Source organism: Phoxinus phoxinus (genome assembly GCF_949152265.1).
Source record: "Phoxinus phoxinus genome assembly, chromosome: 14".
Taxonomy (NCBI): domain Eukaryota; kingdom Metazoa; phylum Chordata; class Actinopteri; order Cypriniformes; family Leuciscidae; genus Phoxinus; species Phoxinus phoxinus.
In genome coordinates this window covers 1619355-1639946 of record NC_136889.1, presented here as the reverse complement: position 1 = coordinate 1639946, position 20592 = coordinate 1619355, and the positions used below count along the sequence as shown (strand labels likewise).

General features: G+C 38.4%; 1 protein-coding gene across 2 annotated transcripts in view; it reads left to right on the top strand.

Annotated features, from left to right (window-relative positions):
* hs3st1l1 (heparan sulfate (glucosamine) 3-O-sulfotransferase 1-like1) overlaps nt 1-20592 on the top strand; it is a 65489-nt gene that overhangs the window by 7931 nt on the left and 36966 nt on the right. The window contains exon 2 of one of the 2 annotated variants that reach the window (XM_079635546.1): nt 1420-1568. The gene's annotated coding sequence lies outside the window, so the exon portion shown is untranslated. Of the gene's footprint in view, nt 1-1289; nt 1569-20592 lie in introns of those variants that run through there. The other variant, XM_079635547.1, reaches the window with a different exon arrangement.

Genomic DNA, 20592 nt, shown 5'->3' with positions numbered 1-20592 from the left:
GGAAGGAAGGAAGGAAGAAAGAAAGAAAGAAAGAAAGAAAGAAAGAAAGAAAGAAAGAAAGAAAGAAAGAAAGAAAAGAAAGAAAGAAAGAAAGAAAGAAAGAAAGAAAGAAAGAAAGAAAGAAAGAAAGAAAGAAAGAAAAGAAGGAAAGAAAGAAAGTATATAGTCTGCTCTGCTCTTGTTAGTTATGATCTATGCGGAGGGAGACACATAAAGGATTTGTGATGGGGAGTAAATTGGACAGGAGAGATATTGATCCGCCATATTGATCATGTTGATATACACATAAAGCTGCGCCTCTGATGCTCAATGAGATCCTGAATCTTGTTTATCTATCTTTACAGTCAACGAGGCATTACAACTGCTTTACACATTACACACACCCGAGAGAGGAGTGATCCGCGTGTGCATGACGACAGAATCTGTTCATCTCTAGTGGTTATTACTGAAATCAATAGTTTACATGACGGATGAATGATCTTTCTGTATATGTACCTCGGATGCATCACATCCATATGTTAATGCACATTTTTTTTCATCTACATCTTTCATCTTGCAAATTCTCTGCATTTGTTTTCAACCCCACTTTTCAGTGTCAGTATGAGAAGTATGACATTTAAGTGTGACATTAACATTTATTATTAACTGTATAGGCTCAATACGAAACAAAAATGATTGCATAGGAACGTTTTAGTTTAATATAGTTTTAGTTTAAGCGATACATTGAATTCACAGGGTTTACATGGTTTAAAACACTTATGCATGCACTAGAAAAAGATTTAGTGATTTGCAAATGCTTCTAAGATTGTACTTTGAATACCTTATTGTGTGTTGTGTTGTTTTATTGTTATCATGTGTATAACTGAGCATTGGCCAGGTCACTCCTGTAAAATAGATTTTAATCTCAGTGATGTTCTCCTGGTTAAAAAAAAGAAAAAAAGAAAAGAGCACTTGGCTCGACGGCGCATGCGCAGAGTGTACAGTTCACTTTTCCTTACAGTAGTACATTACAGTAGAAGGTATTTTTGTGTAATTTACGAAAATTATATCACCAGTGCCTGGATTAAGATTTGTATATATTATTTGCAATTATCTTAGAGGATAGAAAGGGAGGGGGGGGGGGGGGGGGGGGCAGTAAGCCCCTTGTGACCTGCGATATGAACCATAGTGAAATATTGAATAGTTTACATACTGAGATTGTTTGAGATGTGCGCGCATCAAAACGACTCCTCCCTCAGTCACACTCACACACACACACACACACACAGACGCGGTCGCGCGCACACACATACGCACATTGCCAGTAAACTCCGCGCGCGTCTCTCTCGGTGTGCTCGTCAGTCTCGCGCTCAGCGCGTGTGGAGAAACAGCATTGCTGGACCTGAAGGAGTGATGTGATGTAGTTGCGCTCTTCTTTAGGAGGAAACGACACTTCGAGAGGAGACACGACAGTGAGAGAACCGAACCGAGCCGAGCTCTAGACCAGAACAGTTCCCGTGTGCGCGAGAGAGACGCGCGCCGGACGCGAGCGATGGATTCCTCAGCTCGGCGCTCGCGAGGAAACACAGGTGCGTTTCTCTCTCACCTGCAGAACATTCATTAAACACTGATGTGTGCGGGGTTTTAGCATCATGCTTTACGGGAAATAATTGCTTTTAATGTTTTATAGGCTTCTAGAACGATGGTTTTTAAAGTACTGTAGCTTGGCGGTACAGTGATGGCATCGCAACACTGTGGTTCTTAGTTATGCAGTGAGGGACTGAAGGATGTACCATGGTATTTGCATGGTACTTCAAGCCTACGTAAAGAAATAACACGGTATTACCATTAGAACCATGATACATTAATCCAAAAACACTGTTCAATTTATTTCTTGCTGAGGTCATGATTGTTTTGTATTAATACTTATTAGTATATAGCAGTATCATGGTACTTTGATATGATTACCATATTAATTTACCCGTGTTTTCCAATGCAAGTATCCAGAAACACTGTTCAATTGCTTACTTGCTGAAATCATTATTGTTTTGTATTATATTAGTACTTTGGTGCAGTGATGGTAATAATACCATGGTACTGAATGATTACCATATTTATGTACCATGGTATTTTAACGTTCCTCATATAAATGTAAGGAAATACCATATGCTATACGAACAGTGCCCGAAAACCATTACAAATCGATTTCTTGCTGAAGTCTTGATTGTTTTGTTATGAATTAATACTTTTAAGAAATCAGTGTAGATGTACAGTGATGGTAATAGCATTGCACTTTAGGATTAATACATTCATATACCATGGTATTTGCATGGTGATCCAAATGAATCCAATAAAACACGATATTACTAAAACAAACATATCAATTATTTTTTTCTGATGATTTGTTTATATTCCTCTCAAAAAAAGTAATTAGGCATTAGTAAAGTGATTGCGTAAGATGTTACAATGGCTTTTTGATATGATGGCATTGGATGATTATCATATTTATCATATATGATAATCATCATATCATATTTATGTGTGATAAATAATACAAAAATATGATTATCATATTTATGTGTGAAAATTAATACATAAAGCGCCATAGTGGTATTACTTTTGATAGGGAAGACTATTATACAATACTCCACAATATTTGCATTGCTTTGCATATTGAATATTTATAATTTCTATCACTTTCATACTGTGCAATTCAACTAGGCAACAAACATGGACTTCCTAATATAAATTATGAATTCATGCATGTAAACGCTCAATTGATGCTTTGTCTCGCCTTGAGGCAATGAAGGGATTTCTTATATGCCAGTTTAGCAAAAATGCTTCATAAAGTTGCAACTTTTGCGAGTCATGAGTCACTGAAACCCGTCTGATATTGAGCATTGCGGTTTCAAGTGCATGCACTTTCTTTGCTCAATCCTCCTTATTAATGTCTCAGGAATTCATCGGCATGTAATTGAAACCTGGATTGTTGCAGCGCTGCTTTGTCTCGGCTGCTATTTAAGGTCTAACAGGAAAACGGGAATGAGCAGACACTGTATTCCCGTGTCAATCCCTCACCAGCTGTCCGCGCTCCTGAGCACATCCGATAGTTTACTCAGACCCATTCATCACGCAGGTGGAGGCAATACGCACTACATCAATTCTCATTTGCAGGTGCATTCGGTTTAGCCCTGTCTCATTGTTTAAGTCCAGCCCGATTAGACGGGCTGAGATGTGACGGGACCCCTGAAGTTTAACAGTTAGTGGCAAGGGTATTGAAAGAACAGAACGAGCCATTCAATAATCTTCTCTAGGCGTCCCAAGACTCCTTTCCTGGCCCGTAACCCGCTGTCATCTCGTATTGAACTGTTTAAGAATGGTTGATTTGTTTGGAGTCTGGTTCGGGGCGCTTTGCCACAGGCCGACTGATTCACCTTTAATTAAAAGAATGAGTGGCTGTTTATTTTCGGATTCCCTCTGGCTTGTCTTGGGAAAGCTCACAGTTTTACTGAGGCAGGCTTTCACTTAAAGTGAGTAGTTCACTTCAGAATTAAAATTTCCTGATAATTTACTCTCCCGCACGGCATCCGAGATGTTCATGTCTTTCTTTATTCAGTCGGAAAAGAAATGAAGGTTTTTCAGGAACACACTCCAGGATTTTTCTCCATATAGTGACTTCTTCAATGGGGTCCAGATGTGAGTTTCAGAGCAGCTTCAAAGTCTCGACTCGATCCCAGCCGAGGAATAAGAGTCTTATCTAGACAAACCATCCGCCATTTTATAATAAAAATAAACGTTTATATACTTTTTAACCACAAATGCTCGCCTTGCACTCGCTGTGATGCGACACATATTACGTGATCACGTTGAAAGGTCACACGTGACTGTAAACCCTAACGCTCAAAATAATTAATTGGTTTGAGTGGGACAAACTTAAATTAAACTAATTAGTTCAGTCAAATTAACTTTTATGAGTATTTAGCACTTTTTCTTTCAAGTTCACAGAACTGATATATTTTAAGTAAGCTGAACTGTTTCATTGTTTTGAGTTTTATTAAATTATTTATTTTAATTTAGACAAACTTAAGTTGAACTGGAACGGCTGGGATGTCTATTTCCCAGCATGCTTTGCCGATGGCACTCGAAACGGAGAGTAAATGCTCAAATTAAGTGTAATATTATGTTGTTTTTTTGTGCAAGATTAATGTTAAGTGGGAGATTTAGTAGTGATTAATGTTGTGTTATGCTAATTTAGAAGAATTTCTGTTAATGTTGGTGTTAGGATAGTTACATCATGGTGACGAGTGGAGCATGCGCTTGACTTAAGAGCAAATAAAACCTTTGTATTGTTGCACTCATACAGCAAGTGCTTCTGTAAAACATACTATTGCTAATATATTAGCAAATTAGTATGTTAGCAGATTAGCTAACTAAGTTTATACTAAGAAAAGTGTTCACATTGAGATTATATGAAAGTTTTAAGTTAGTTGTATTGATTAGTGTACTCATACATTTTAATTGTTCTTAACTTGAAATGTTTAAGTACAAAATAAAAATTAGCTAGTTCTGCTAAATTAAACTTTGAATTTCAGAACTTAAAAAATGTGAGGCAATTGATTACCTTAAATGTTTTGAGTTCTGCCAATTTATTTGGGTTTACGTGTTTACAAAGACTAAGTCAATCGCCCTTTACAAAAATTAAATGAAAGGTAAAACAATGATGTCGGGACGATTTTGAAGTTAGAGGAGAAAATTAGATGCAGTTTTTCGCTCTACTCCACATTTACCGCGTCTCTCATGTCGTCTTCAGTGTGTGAATATAGTAGTTTATTAGTGATGTTTAAATAAAAAACGCATGTTCTGTATTAGGTTATGATATGACACAAATTCTTCACCTCTGAATTAGAGTCGCACACTTTTAAAGGTCACCACTGAGAATAGGTTAAATTATCAGGACATTTTAATTCTGAAGTGAACTAAAACATGTGCACTTAATGGATTAGTTCAATTCAGAATTAAAATTTCCTGATAATTTACTCTCCCACACGTCATCCGAGATATTCATGTCTTTCTTTCAGTAATGCAACCAATGGCTCATTCTGTTTAAAGTACAGTAAATGTAACTGTGGCACATATGATTCATTTTTGATGGCAATGAAAGCATTGGGTTTGATCTGTCTCCAGGGGAATGGTTAAAATAAGCCCCGTGTCCCCGCGGCACGCGCGAGTGCTGAGATGTTCACGAGTTGAGTAAATGCTTAATGCACGCAGCTGTTGTGATGCAGTAATGCTTCTGATGGCCGATACGCTGGCACAAACGTGGATGCACTTCAAAGTCTCGGCGTCACCGACAGCTGCCGATTCCTATTGAGAGAACACACTGTGTTTAGTTAAAGGCAGCGGTTGTGGTATCCTAATGAGTAAACATAAAACCACAGATAAAAAGAGGTGGACAGTAACAAAATACATTTACTTGAGTACTGTACTTAAGTACACTTTTGGAGTATCTGTACTTTACTTGAGTATTATTTTTTCTGGAAACTTTTTACTTGAACTACATTTCTGTCAAGCTCCTTGAGTAGAGAGTAGTAACGTCAGGGATGATTTGGGTTGTAAATGAAAGTCTGGTTGACGCCGGAACTCGACTGATGTTGGTTTCTGACGTCAACCCGATTTTGTTCAACCACAATACAACGTCTGTGCAACGTTGGAGATTAACGTCAATCTGACACTGGATTCTGACATCAACATGATTTTCATTTTCAACGTTGGGTTTGGTCTTCTAAATGCGAATTTTGTCATTGTTTTGGTGAACACTAGCTTATAGATAACAGTAAGGCGAACATATTCATACTAAACGCCAAAAAACTGGGAACAGCCGTTTGTGTGTCCGAACCCATTGTGGACGTTATTGAGTGACTTATTCAATCCCACGACTGGAACTGTGTTATAGAAATACATGATATTGATATGAGGGTAGTCAGAGATTCAGAGACATAAGGTACTGTAAATATTACATGCAACAATAATAAAACAATGCATTGACATTTACTTTTATACTTAAGTACTTTTAAAAAAACGAGTACTTCTGTACTTTTACTTAAAGGTTGTGTAGGTAAGAATTGTCTAAATAACTTTTTTTCAAATTGGCTTAAACTGTCTTTATATACCAATACATAATTAAAATGTAAGTACTTTGAAAAAGAGAGTATAAAAAGTGAGTGACTATAGTGTATTTAATCTTAAAAAAACACAGCTCATTAATTCCTACCGGGACGAAACAAGTGATTGGCTTGCGCGACTGTCACTCTCCGTCGCCATGACTACCGCCGCTATTACTGGCTCTGCCAGAGCGCACCCGTTTTTAGGTGGGAGTGAATGGAATTAATGAGCTGTGTTTATTGAAGATTAAATACTCTAGAGTCACTCAGTTTTTTATACTCTCTATTTCAGAGTACTTGCATTTTAATTATGTATTGATATATAAAGACAGTTTAAACAAATTTGAATAAAAGTTTTTTTAGACAATTCTGACCTACCCTATACCTTTAAGTAAAAATTGGTCTTTACAACTTTTACTTGTAACGGAGTAATATTTGAACAGTAGTATCTGTACTTTTACTCAAGTAAGGAAGTGTGTACTTTGTCCACCTCTAAACAATACCACTATGCCCACTTATGACCATAAGCACCAGTAAATAAGCAGGTTTTAACCCTTTGGGGACTAAGCCCTTTTTGGTCCGTTTTCTCTATTTTTACATTTGGGCTTATAAACCATATGTAATGGAGATGGAACACCATGTGTTTGGTATCTATGGATTCAGAAGACCCTAAGCTAACATAAGCATGCATGCAATGTGTTTATAAAGGAAGTATGAGTGAAAAATGTACAATAATCGAGAGAATTTCAAAAACGAAAATTAGATTTTTGTCATTTATTACTGAAAATCACCCCTCACACAACAATAGTGAACAGTTTTTGAACCAAAAAAATATTTGTCAAACCCTTTGCTTGACAGACATTTGTCATTGTTCAATCAAATGTGTTAAGAACAATGAAATAAGGAACTTTTTTTACAAACAGTCCCAGGCGTGAAAAAGCGTCTGCTTCGAACTAAATAAGACCTGCTTGCTCTGAAGAACAGACACACTCACAACCTGGCAGATTTACTTTGCAGTAATTGTTCCAGGGCTTGTTCTTGTACTGCTTGCCATCATAAAAGTACTAAAACAATACAATAATAATGCTATTTAAGTTATTCTGTCTCTCTCTTATATAGATCTCTGTGCGCTCTGTAATACTCCGCTCCGTTCGCTATCTGTCTCATTCTCCGTCCACATGACGCTGTTTGTTTGCACATGTTGAAGGCTAGAGTCCTCTGATTGGCTAGAATACGTCATGGTAACCTTCTTCTGATTGGGTAAAAAAAAAAAATCCTCCCAGCGGCAATTTTTCCATTGGTGGAGTTTGCCTAACAACATCGATTTCATTGGCCTTTTTATGCAGTGGTATTGCGCAACAGCGAAGTGTGTGTATAATACAAACAGGATATCAATCTGAGGAAGACGGCAAAAAAGACCGCACCTCTCTATCATTAATAGTTTTGAAGATAATTGCACATTTGTAAAAGTATGCCTTTTTGGGCGGTACCGCCCAATTCATCCCCAGAGGGTTAAGCAAAGATTTAAAATCAGTGTATGCTGGTGCAGTCTTTATGTAAAGATGGCAGATTGTTCCAAAGCTGTGGAGCGGCCACTGAACAGGCACGGTCTCCTTTTAATTTGAAACGTGTCCGCTGTAGACTACTGGTTGACCTGAGATTGCTAAAAACATGATGGTGGGATGAAAGGAGATCAGAGATGTATGGAGGAGCCAGTCCATGCGATCCCTTATAAACAAACAAAAGTGTTTTAAACTCAATACGATGTTTAACAATGGAGAGAGAACAATCCTAGCGAAATATGTTCTCTTTTCCTGGTTCCATGTCAACAATCGAGCAGCATTTTGGACTAGTTGAAGACGTGACAGTAGGGACTGTGAGACACCCGAGTATAGTACATTACAGTATAGTCTAATCTTGAAGAAATAAAAGCGTGTATCGCAGACTTCATGTCTAAATGAAGTAAAAATGGGTCTTTACAGCTTTTACTTGTAACGGAGTAATATTTGACCAGTAGTATCTGTACTTTTACTCAAGTAAGGAAGTTGTGTACTTTGTCCACCTCTGGTAGATTTAAATTTGTCCAGATTATTCTGCATTTCTGAACACAGGGACTGTAGTTGTGCGGGCCAAGCGAACGTTCAAGCAAGGAAAGAGAAAACTTTACTCATTATTTTCATACTTCACCGAGCGCTGTAAATGCTTCACAGTTTTGTAGACACCCAAACGGTTTCTCTCATGCTTTGTTTAGTTGCCATCATTACAGAGAGAAAGCCAGAATTGGCATCGGGGGGGAATGAATCGCATTGGAACGCAAGCATTTCCTTTATTAGATTAAAAGTTTCGAGATTAGAACAGCTAATTACCTAATTACAGAAAGACATTTGCTGTGTTTAAAAGAACATGCAGCGCTGAATTGAAAACGGCATCAAATGAATTTTTCTGTTAGACATGATTAGGAGAGCAAAATTGCATTAATAATAACACCAGACCGAACATGAAGATGCAAAGCACTGCGTCCTTGATAAGAGAAAATAAAGATCTCTGTGAATCATGTTCTGCTCGCTTGGATTCATTCGAACGGAGGCATTTTTAGTTATTTGCTTTATTTCTCCATAATCGCCTTTCATTTTCTCCCGCATCCCGTTAGAGACGACTCAAGAGCGATATTAATATTTGATGAGATTGTGTTAGTTGAATTAAAGAAGGAAAATTGCAAGCTGAGGGAATGGCACATTGTTAAGCATGTAAATGTATTCTGCTCTTTTTGGGAGAGAAACTGTAGACGTCTTTCCCCTCAGGAGGTCCATCGCGGTAACATGCTCGACTTTAATGTGTGCCAGATTCAATCTGCAGGCCGTAATGTCTGCTGATAATTAATATTCTCCGGGAGTCGGGCCGTACAGGCGTACAGTTGTTATAGGAGCAGATTGTGTTTGGAGGGAGTTTGCGCTCCAGATGTCTTTGGTTTTGGGAGAAATCTTGCCAGCTAATTTGTATTAAATCTGCAGTTTTATCTCGTGTCTCTTCATAAAATGTCCTGGTCGTGTTTCACCCCAAAATCTAAAAGAAGAACGAGCATGGGTTACTCTTTACAACAAGGCCCATTAGTTAACATTACACTCTAAAAAATGCTGGGTTGTTTCAACCCAATTGTGGGTCAAATATGGACAAACCCAGCCGTTGGGTTACATTTTTTAATTACATTTTTAACCCAAAGTTTGGGTTTGTACATATTTGACCCAAAATTGGGTTGAAACAACCCAGCATTTTTTAGAGTGATGCATTAACTAACAATGAGCAATAATTATTTTACAGTATTTATTCATATTTGTTAACGTCAAAATTCAATTGTTCATTTTTAGTTCATGTCCACTTATGTCCATTAAATAATATTGGTAACACTTCACAATAAGGTTCATTAGTTATGTAATGTTAATGTATTAACTAACTAACAATGAGGAATACATTTGTTACTGTATTTATTAATCTTTGTTAATATACAGCTGTTCATCGTTTGTTCATGTTAGTTCACAGTGTATTAACTAATGTTAACTAATGCAACCTTTGATTTTGATAATATATTAGTAAATGTTGAAATTAATATTAACTAATATTAATAAATGCTGTAGAAATGCAGTTCATTCACTGTAAAAAAATGCTGCAATTATTTATCACAACTTAAAATCCAACATTGTTTCAACTTTAAAAAGTATGTGTTCATGCTTGACTTCAAATATTAAGTTTAGTTAACGTTAGTTTAGTTTAGTTAAGTTGGATATTTAAGTTTTAAGTTGTTATAACTAATCACAGCCACTTTTTTGCAGTGTTCTTAGCTCATATTAACTAAGGTAGTTAACTAATGAACCTTAGATACAACTTTTGATTTTTAATAATGCATAAGCAAATTTTGAAATTAACAATATAAAGGCTTTCGAAGTACTTTTCAAGTACTAATGTAGTTACTAATATAAAAAATGGAACATTATTTTAAAGTGTTATTCAGTGCATTATCAATAGTTTTTATTTGAAATAATAAATCATTATTTTGTTTGCATTCCACTGATAAGAATATTTTTCCACTAAGATTGAGTGCTTTATTGGCATGCAAGTCGCAAAAAAAAATAAAAAAAAATGTTCCTAAACCAGGCTTCCTTCATTTTCTCTGTGCATAATATAATATCTTGTTTTTTCTATCGATTCGGCTGGTGAAATATGATCTAGACGTGTTTGTGACAGGTTTCGTGAGATTCGCCTCATTTAGCTCATTTTGCATTGCAATGAGCGGGACTACACCCTAAATGAATAATACATCAAAATATTCCATCGCTACGAGACTGAGATGTTCTTGCACCTGGCAGGCTTCTTCTACACAGACGGGCACAGAGCATGGTAATATGCCATGACTAGAGGAGTCGTTTGTCATGGGTGTGTGAGCTCTTGCTGCCGGCGCTGTGTAACTCATGCGACGCCCTCGGGCCAGACACGTCAGGCTCTCAGCTGAGTTTTGTTCTGCGACTTATTGAACTCTCTTTTATATGGTTAATGCTGAACTGGGCAAATACAGATTAGCCCCTGAGGGATGCTCTTTGCTTTTCCTCCCAGATCTAACAGTGCTTAAAGGCAGCCTTTGTCTGAGCCCAATTCTCTGACTTATGGACCCTTTCAAAATCCAAAAGAAGCTAAGCACACACTTTCGGCCGCAGATGGCAGTGTGTTTTGTGCACCTTGCTGTTTTATACATAACACAAGCTGCCGCGGCATTGGCTAATCAATCCTGCCGTACATACCCAACACCTAGGGATGCTAACGATTGATTGTCGATAATTTAATTGATCATTTGGTCGATTATGGTTGTAATTTTTAATGTTGTTTATATGTCTATGCGCCAGTGTTTTTAATATGCTTGTAGACATGCCCATGCTTTTTGCTTAAAGGTGAAGACCCAACTTTATGCATGTTTTGTAAAATTCACAACATATTTTATTGGATTGTCCTGGACTCAATACAAGCAGAATGCTCATTTATGAAGTTACTTCACTTAAGGACATATTTAATGAGATTATGCCTAAAAAGGTTTTGGATTGTTTATCATATATTAATTAAAAAAATCTTAAAGTCATAAAATGACTTTGGCTGTTTTTGTCTGTTTTGTTTTTATTGTATTTAGCCTATATGATATTTGTATTTTTGTAATCAAATTTTTGGCATGAAAATAGCTTTGAATGCTTACATGGCATTAAATCAAATAATCTTAATCTGAATCTGAATCTGAAGACAAACCATGTGTAAGTTCATAAGTCGACAGCATTGCTGAGTATTTTCTGCTTAAAACTGCAGTGAACCAAAGACAGTCTCAAAAACACGGTTTGAAATCGCTGGTGTTTCTGACGTCACACACTACCTCGTAACCAATCAGATCAACGTGTGATCCAACCAGTGGATCTCTGAGTGAGTGAGTGAGTGGAGGCGGGGCTCATTTGCATATTCATAGAGCCGCGAATACTAAATGAGGCAAGGGTGTCGAGTTACATTCAAGCTATTTTAAGGCATTAAGACAATTTTCTTCAAGGAAAAAACATGTAAATATTTAATTTTGGGGATCATAGATGAGTTTTAAGGGACTTTAAAATGTCTTCCAGCCATGTAATGGATTAGGTAGGCAAGCCATTTATTTCGAAACATAGTTAACCAAGCGTCCAAAAAACCCTTTATACAATAAACAAGTGATTTTACTGAACATAAGAACTACTTACTTGTGTAAAAGTACATAAGTAATAAGATTGATGAGTGACGATCAGCTCTGGCTCCTATTCTACGGTAAATCAAGACTGTCAATGTGAGCAATCGAGCAATTGATTTTAAAAGCACTTGTTAAGTGATGGTTACTTCACTTAAGGACATATTTAATGAGATTATGCCTGAAAAGGTTTTGGATTTTTTTATCATATGTTAATTAAAAAAATCTTGTATAATGACTACTTGTTTTTCTGTTTTTATTATATTTATATGATAGATTTGTATTTTTGTAATTGAATTTTTGCCATGAATATAGCTTTGAATGCTGACATGGCATGAAATAAAATAATCTGAATCTGAATCTGTTAAGTGATATTCACTGTAAAGCAAAGCTTCTAGGCTTTAAAACGACACCATTTTGTGTTGGTTAAGCAAGTGATTATTAAGTAACATGATAACTTATTAGTGCCCCCCAATTAGGTTAAGGTTAACGATTCATCAGTTGATTGATGGTTAATTTAAACAAAATGTAAGCAAAATCGCTACCAACACCAGTGCTTAACACCATTGTAACACACAAACATAGACATGTATTAATAATTACCATGAACTGCATATGCATAACATGCACAATTATTAACATTTTAGCTTCTTGCGTCTCTTAATTTCTGATGTTTTCATGCTCTCAGCATCCAGTAATTCTCTGTTGGGAACTTTCATGAAACTGAAAGTTGCTGAACACTCGCATCTGCTCGTGAAAATATTCCTGCGTTTGCATGTTAAACCTTTTTTCCTTCACAGCCCACATATTAACTTAGCCATACATGTCTTTAAAAGTGTGGCCTAGATTCGGCTCATTTGGTGCCCGCCGAGACTCCTCGTGAACTCTTTCTGTTAAATTGCTTCAGATGTAGATGGATGGGATCAGTCGGAGCAGATTCCTGATTAGCCCTTCAGGGAAAATGGACGGATTAGCTACAGCGCTACGCTTCGCCTCAGTCCATCTCACAAGCCTCCCAAACCTAACAACATCATTGTCTTTAATAGCTGCAAGACATATCCGCGTACTACTAGCTAATTCTCACAGGATGTCATTTATTAGTCAAGTAGGCATTAGCATTTTGGAGCTGGATCACAAGTTATCCAGCGTGTTTAGCACAGCGAGTGTGTGCGTAGGGACCCGGGGAAGTTATAGCTGCCAACGAGTCGTCCATTCCAAGTCTCGTTCATATATAATAGATAACTTGCTGTAAGTTATGGCATGGAGCATAACTAGGCTAATACATAGATTTGCATATTTGAGCCTAACTGAATTATTCATGAGAGTACTGAGGCCTTTTCTTTACCACCTTCACTGTTAGTACAGTTTTTAAAAAATACCAAAAGTGAATTATTTTGATGTTGTCTTGTGCTAAAATGAAAATTATGTGAGTGTGAGACTAGATTGAATGTGGTAACATCTGTCTTTTGTATCTCTCCCACTGTCCCAACTCTTATTAGCGGGTCATTTTGCAATGAATTGGTCAAAAAGACTCGCCACGGGCCTGTCAGACTTCAGAAGTACACTAATAAACAGTGGTCCATATATATTCCAGTCTTCTGAAGCTGTTCAGTATCTTTGTCTATGGATCAGACCCAAATTTAAGTCGTTACTCAATGAAAATCTACTGTATTATAATGTACATATTCAAAGGTTACACTTTATTTTGACAGTGCACTTTAGTCATTTTACTGAGTATAAGGAACTTTGCAACTTCATGTCAACAAGCCCCTGTCCTAAATGGCGCATTTCATGTGGACTTTTAGTGAAAAGAAGAGTGTGTTCTGGCGCAAACGTTCCCTGGTGATATTCTGCAGTTCCAGAAAACAACTCCGCCACTGACCAGGAGAAACCGAGTCTAAAGACAGTGGCGCCGCGCGTTAGTCAGATGCTATTTTAAGTGCGCGTGCTTGGCCATTATGTAGCGTGTGAACAACACACACACTTTGATTCTCTAATCTAAACAGACGCAGCAGTTTTCATTTTTGCAAACCATACATTATTACAAGGAAAAATATGCACACTCGAGGGAAATCATTGTTGTGTCCGTGAAGATGTGAAAAAAATAGGCATTAATCTAGATTACACATTTACCCAAATTATTATATGCCTGTTTAACCGAAGCTAATTTGTGTGTTTCTCCATCATCCCCAATGTCACTTCTCTGTGTTTTACGGCCCTGACGAGAACGTCGGTCTCCTCGGCTGTGAACCGCTCCTGGCGTGTGCCGGCAAACCCGCCGTTATAATAGCAATCCGCCATTATAATAGCAATCCGCCGTTATAATAGCGATCCGCCGTTATAATAGCAATCCGCCGTTATAATAGCGATCCGCCGTTATAATAGCGATCCGCCGTTATAATAGCGATCCGCCGTTATAATAGCAATCCGCCGTTATAATAGCAATCCGCCGTTATAATAGCGATCCGCCGTTATAATAGCGATCCGCCGTTATAATAGCGATCCGCCGTTATAATAGCGATCCGCCGTTATAATAGCAATCCGTCGTTATAATAGCAATCCGCCGTTATAATAGCAATCCGCCGTTATAATAACAATCCGCCGTTATAATAGCAATCCGCCGTTATAATAGCAATCCGCCGTTATAATAGCAATCCACCGTTATAATAGCAATCCGCCGTTATAATAGAGATCCGCCGTTATAATAGCCATCCGCCGTTATAATAGCGATCCGCCGTTATAATAGCAATCCGCCGTTATAATAGCGATCCGCCGTTATAATAGCAATCCGCCGTTATAATAGCAATCCGCCGTTATAATAGCGATCCTCCGCCGTTATAATAGCAATCCGCCGTTATAATAGCAATCCGCCGTTATAATAGCGATCCTCCGCCGTTATAATAGCAATCCGCCGTTATAATAGCGATCCTCCGCCGTTATAATAGCAATCCGCCGTTATAATAGCAATCCGCCGTTATAATAGCAATCCGCCGTTATAATAGCAATCCGCCGTTATAATAGCAATCCGCCGTTATAATAGCGATCCTCCGCCGTTATAATAGCAATCCGCCGTTATAATAGCGATCCTCCGCCGTTATAATAGCAATCCGCCGTTATAATAGCAATCCGCCGTTATAATAGCAATCCGCCGTTATAATAGCAATCCGCCGTTATAATAGCGATCCTCCGCCGTTATAATAGCAATCCGCCGTTATAATAGCGATCCTCCGCCGTTATAATAGCAATCCGCCGTTATAATAGCAATCCGCCGTTATAATAGCGATCCGCCGTTATAATAGCCATCCGCCGTTATAATAGCCATCCGCCGTTATAATAGCCATCCGCCGTTATAATAGCGATCCGCCGTTATAATAGCAATCCGCCGTTATAATAGCAATCCGCCGTTATAATAGCGATCCGCCGTTATAATAGCCATCCGCCGTTATAATAGCCATCCGCCGTTATAATAGCCATCCGCCGTTATAATAGCCATCCGCCGTTATAATAGCCATCCGCCGTTATAATAGCCATCCGCCGTTATAATAGCGATCCGCCGTTATAATAGCCATCCGCCGTTATAATAGCCATCCGCCGTTATAATAGCCATCCGCCGTTATAATAGCCATCCGCCGTTATAATAGCCATCCGCCGTTATAATAGCGATCCGCCGTTATAATAGCAATCCGCCGTTATAATAGCGATCCGCCGTTATAATAGCCATCCGCCGTTATAATAGCCATCCGCCGTTATAATAGCGATCCGCCGTTATAATAGCAATCCGCCGTTATAATAGCAATCCGCCGTTATAATAGCAATCCGCCGTTATAATAGCGATCCGCCGTTATAATAGCCATCCGCCGTTATAATAGCCATCCGCCGTTATAATAGCCATCCGCCGTTATAATAGCGATCCGCCGTTATAATAGCAATCCGCCGTTATAATAGCGATCCGCCGTTATAATAGCGATCCGCCGTTATAATAGCGATCCGCCGTTATAATAGCAATCCGCCGTTATAATAGCAATCCGCCGTTATAATAGCAATCCGCCGTTATAATAGCAATCCACCGTTATAATAGCGATCCGCCGTTATAATAGCGATCCGCCGTTATAATAGCGATCCGCCATTATAATAGCGATCCGCCGTTATAATAGCGATCCGCCGTTATAATAGCGATCCGCCGTTATAATAGCGATCCGCCGTTATAATAGCGATCCACCGTTATAATAGCGATCCGCCGTTATAATAGCAATCCGCCGTTATAATAGCGATCCGCCGTTATAATAGCAATCCGCCGTTATAATAGCAATCCGCCGTTATAATAGCGATCCGCCGTTATAATAGCGATCCGCCGTTATAATAGCGATCCGCCGTTATAATAGCAATCCGCCGTTATAATAGCGATCCGCCGTTATAATAGCGATCCGCCGTTATAATAGCAATCCGCCGTTATAATAGCAATCCGCCGTTATAATAGCGATCCTCCGCCGTTATAATAGCGATCCGCCGTTATAATAGCGATCCTCCGCCGTTATAATAGCAATCCGCCGTTATAATAGCGATCCGCCGTTATAATAGCGATCCGCCGTTATAATAGCAATCCGCCGTTATAATAGCAATCCGCCGTTATAATAGCGATCCTCCGCCGTTATAATAGCGATCCGCCGTTATAATAGCGATCCGCCGTTATAATAGCGATCCGCCGTTATAATAGCGATCCGCCGTTATAATAGCAATCCGCCGTTATAATAGCGATCCTCCGCCGTTATAATAGCAATCCGCCGTTATAATAGCGATCCGCCGTTATAATAGCGATCCGCCGTTATAATAGCAATCCGCCGTTATAATAGCAATCCGCCGTTATAATAGCGATCCTCCGCCGTTATAATAGCAATCCGCCGTTATAATAGCGATCCGCCGTTATAATAGCGATCCGCCGTTATAATAGCAATCCGCCGTTATAATAGCAATCCGCCGTTATAATAGCGATCCTCCGCCGTTATAATAGCGATCCGCCGTTATAATAGCGATCCGCCGTTATAATAGCGATCCGCCGTTATAATAGCAATCCGCCGTTATAATAGCGATCCTCCGCCGTTATAATAGCGATCCGCCGTTATAATAGCGATCCGCCGTTATAATAGCGATCCGCCGTTATAATAGCGATCCGCCGTTATAATAGCGATCCGCCGTTATAATAGCAATCCGCCGTTATAATAGCGATCCTCCGCCGTTATAATAGCGATCCGCCGTTATAATAGCGATCCGCCGTTATAATAGCAATCCACCGTTATAATAGCAATCCGCCGTTATAATAGCGATCCGCCGTGGAACAAGCGCGCCGGCTCTTAAAGGGAATGTGAGAGGACGCTCTGATTGGTTTATTTCACGTTACGCCCAAACCACACCTATGAGTAATGAAGCGACTTCAGAACAACACATTTTAGATTTGCGTCGGGCGCAAGAGTCGTTTATGCCGCCGGTATAATAGCAACAGCGACCGGGATCCGCCCACAGAGTTACGCGTTTGATACTTGCGTTCCACGTTTGATACTTGCGTTTCGGAGCGTTATAATAGGTCTCATACAGTCTAGTAATACTGTTTGTTTACATGTAGTTGCAAAGTTACTTATAGTTAGTAGAATGTCTAAGTGGACTACTGAAGTAAAGTGTTACCCGTAACTAGGGCTTGACATTATTTATTTGTTTTACTCATCAGTCACTGTGGCTAGTGGTTTTCCAAAGTTACAAGCCACTCAGCATTTTCACTGGCCACAATTTTGACATCGATACTATGGGGAAAACTGCCATATACTGTAGATATTTTTAATATGATCTCATAATTTGACTTTTTAACCTTTAAAGACCTGGCACACGGATGCATTATACTGTTACATGCGTTTTCTTTCTCAACTGTTTACGTTCACTTAAAACAGAATTCACTGTGTTAACTTAATCTGGATTATTTGCTTTGGCTGTGTTAATTGCTTGGAGAGACAGCAACTGTAAAACAGATATAAACTCGAGGAGAATCTATCAAGGCCAGGACAAAGCGTCAGTCTGCGGGAAGGACAGAGCGTGTTTTTTTCTTAATATTCTTTCTATTGCATGTAAAAGAGCAGCGTGAACATTCTGCTCAACATCTCCTTCAGAAGAAATAAAGGTATACGGGTTCATAATGACACACGGGGGAGTACATTATGTCAGAATGTTTATTTTTGGGTGGACTATCCTTTTAAAGAAGCAGAACTGAAACCGGAACCAGAATAATGATTCCCGTCCGGAGTCGTGCGATGGCTGTGCGGTGCATCTGGACAAGTCGTGTATTGATTGTGTTTCCTCGCATAAACTCACACAGCATCCGATGATCTCTGATGGGACGGACTCATTAATGGTATATGTATTCCGACGAGGCTTCCTGGATGTGCGCCTCGGGATGACGGCTTTGTGCTTTCTTCTGTTCAATTTGCTGTCATTTTCAAATAATTGGACGAAAGCACGTTTGGAGTGCGGTTTGAGAGGGAGTTGTTGAGTATGAGGCTTTTGACACCTAATTTAAAATATTTTTTCATCACGAATTCTGCGGCAGATGCATTATGGGGGGAATTTATCATTCCACTTGATGAGCGAAAAGACTTTTATTCATGGCTTTTTCCTTCTCTTCGGATCAGAGAGAAAGCCTGCTTTACCGCATGTTGTGTTGCTCTTTATTCCGCCCTACAAGCGCTGCAGCGTGTTGTTATTCAGCGACACAACCAGACAATAGATGTGTGTTTAATGGCTCCGTTTCTCAAATACCTGCGAGAGGCCGGAGCCAAAATATTGTTCTAGTGTTGCAGTGTTTAGTACTGTGTAGTGTGAAATGAAATTACCCAGAGATTAAAGCTCATAGAAACTGCAGTCATTTGATTCTGCGGCTTACTTTATTATGCTGCACGTCTTGGATTTTCCATTCTGTGTTGCTGGATTCATTATTTATTATTTTTTTTGTTTTTAGGCTTTCATAAAAGGCTTTTTCATGGAACAGTGGAGAAAGTAAAGCTGGAAGACTCAGTAAAAGAGAGAAAACTTTCCTCCAGTAAACACTAATAAGGTTGTGCTTGAGCAGAATCATGAGGGTCAAGTTATGATTAGTGTTGCTCAGGGTTAGAGATTTGAAGAAACCCTTAAGTATTACATTTGTGTAATGTGCAATTCAATCTTGTACTGCTCCGTTTGTACTATAGACATTAGTGTCAATGAAATATGCAACTTTTAAAGATTTTGTTGTGCTGTTTTTAATACAAGAACATATTATATATGTGACCCTGGACCGTACCAGTCTGGAGCCGCACGGGTATATCTGTGGCAATAGCCAATAATACATTGTATGGGTCAAAATTAGTGATTTTTCTTTTATATTATGCCAAAAATCATTAGGATATTAAGTAAAGATCATGTTCCATGAAGATATTTAGTAAATGTCCTACCGTAAATATATAAAACATGTATTTTTGTGAGTGAATGCAGCACAATCGTGAACATAAATGCACAACTTTAAAGGAGATTTTCTCAATGTTTACATTTTTTTGCTCCTCAGATTCCAGATTTTCAATAGTTGTGTCTCGACCAAATATTGTCCTATCCTAACAAACCACACATCAATGGAAAGATTATTTATTCAGGTTTCAGATTATGTATAAATCTAATTTTTTTTTTAAATTACCCATGTGACTGGTTTTGTGGTCCACGGTCACATATGTGAACACCCTAGTAACTGCATCTGATTGGCTCAGACCAACTCTAAGCCAGTTTACACAGAGCTTCCTAAATAATATTAGATAATTATTTGACTAGTTGTTCAAGCAAAACATCTATTTGAATTCCCCGTTATTCTTTAGATGAGTCCTCAGTATCTCCCCAGCTTATAGAGACTGTTCTGGCGAGGTTCTCTCAAAGTTATGAACAAACGTTCCTCCAGTAATGTTCGTTTAAAGGTATCTGGTCTTTAATTATGTTCTCAAAACAGTGGCACATCGCCTGAATATTTTAATTAAACGTTTATCCTATTTTTTTTTTAAATGTAAAAATGTTTAAAAAAAAAATTGGGAATATTCAGAGAATATTCATCATAAGTAACGATATTGAAAAATTATAAAGCAAGGAAGAATCTTTTTAAAACATTTAAAAAACTGGATGTTTTGAATCGCACGGGGATATCTGTGGCAATAGCCAACAATATTGTATGGGTCAAAATTATCCATTTCTCTTTTATGGCAAAAATCATGAGGATATTAAGATCATGTTCCATGAAGATATTTAGTAAATGTCCTACCGTAAATATATAAAACATGTATTTTTGTGAGTGAATGCAGCACAATCGTGAACATAAATGCACAACTTTAAAGGAGATTTTCTCAATGTTTACATTTTTTTGCTCCTCAGATTCCAGATTTTCAATAGTTGTGTCTCGACCAAATATTGTCCTATCCTAACAAACCACACATCAACGGAAAGCGAATGTATTCAGTTTACAGATGATGTATAGATCTCAATTTCAAAACTGGTGACTGGTTTTGTGGTCCAGGGTCACATATTTTTGTTCGCTCACTCTAAAAAATGCTGGGTTGTTTCAACCCAATTTTGGGTAAAATATGGACAAACCCAAACGTTGGGTTAAAAATGTAATGTAAAAATGTAACCCAACGGCTGGGTTTGTCCATATTTTACCCA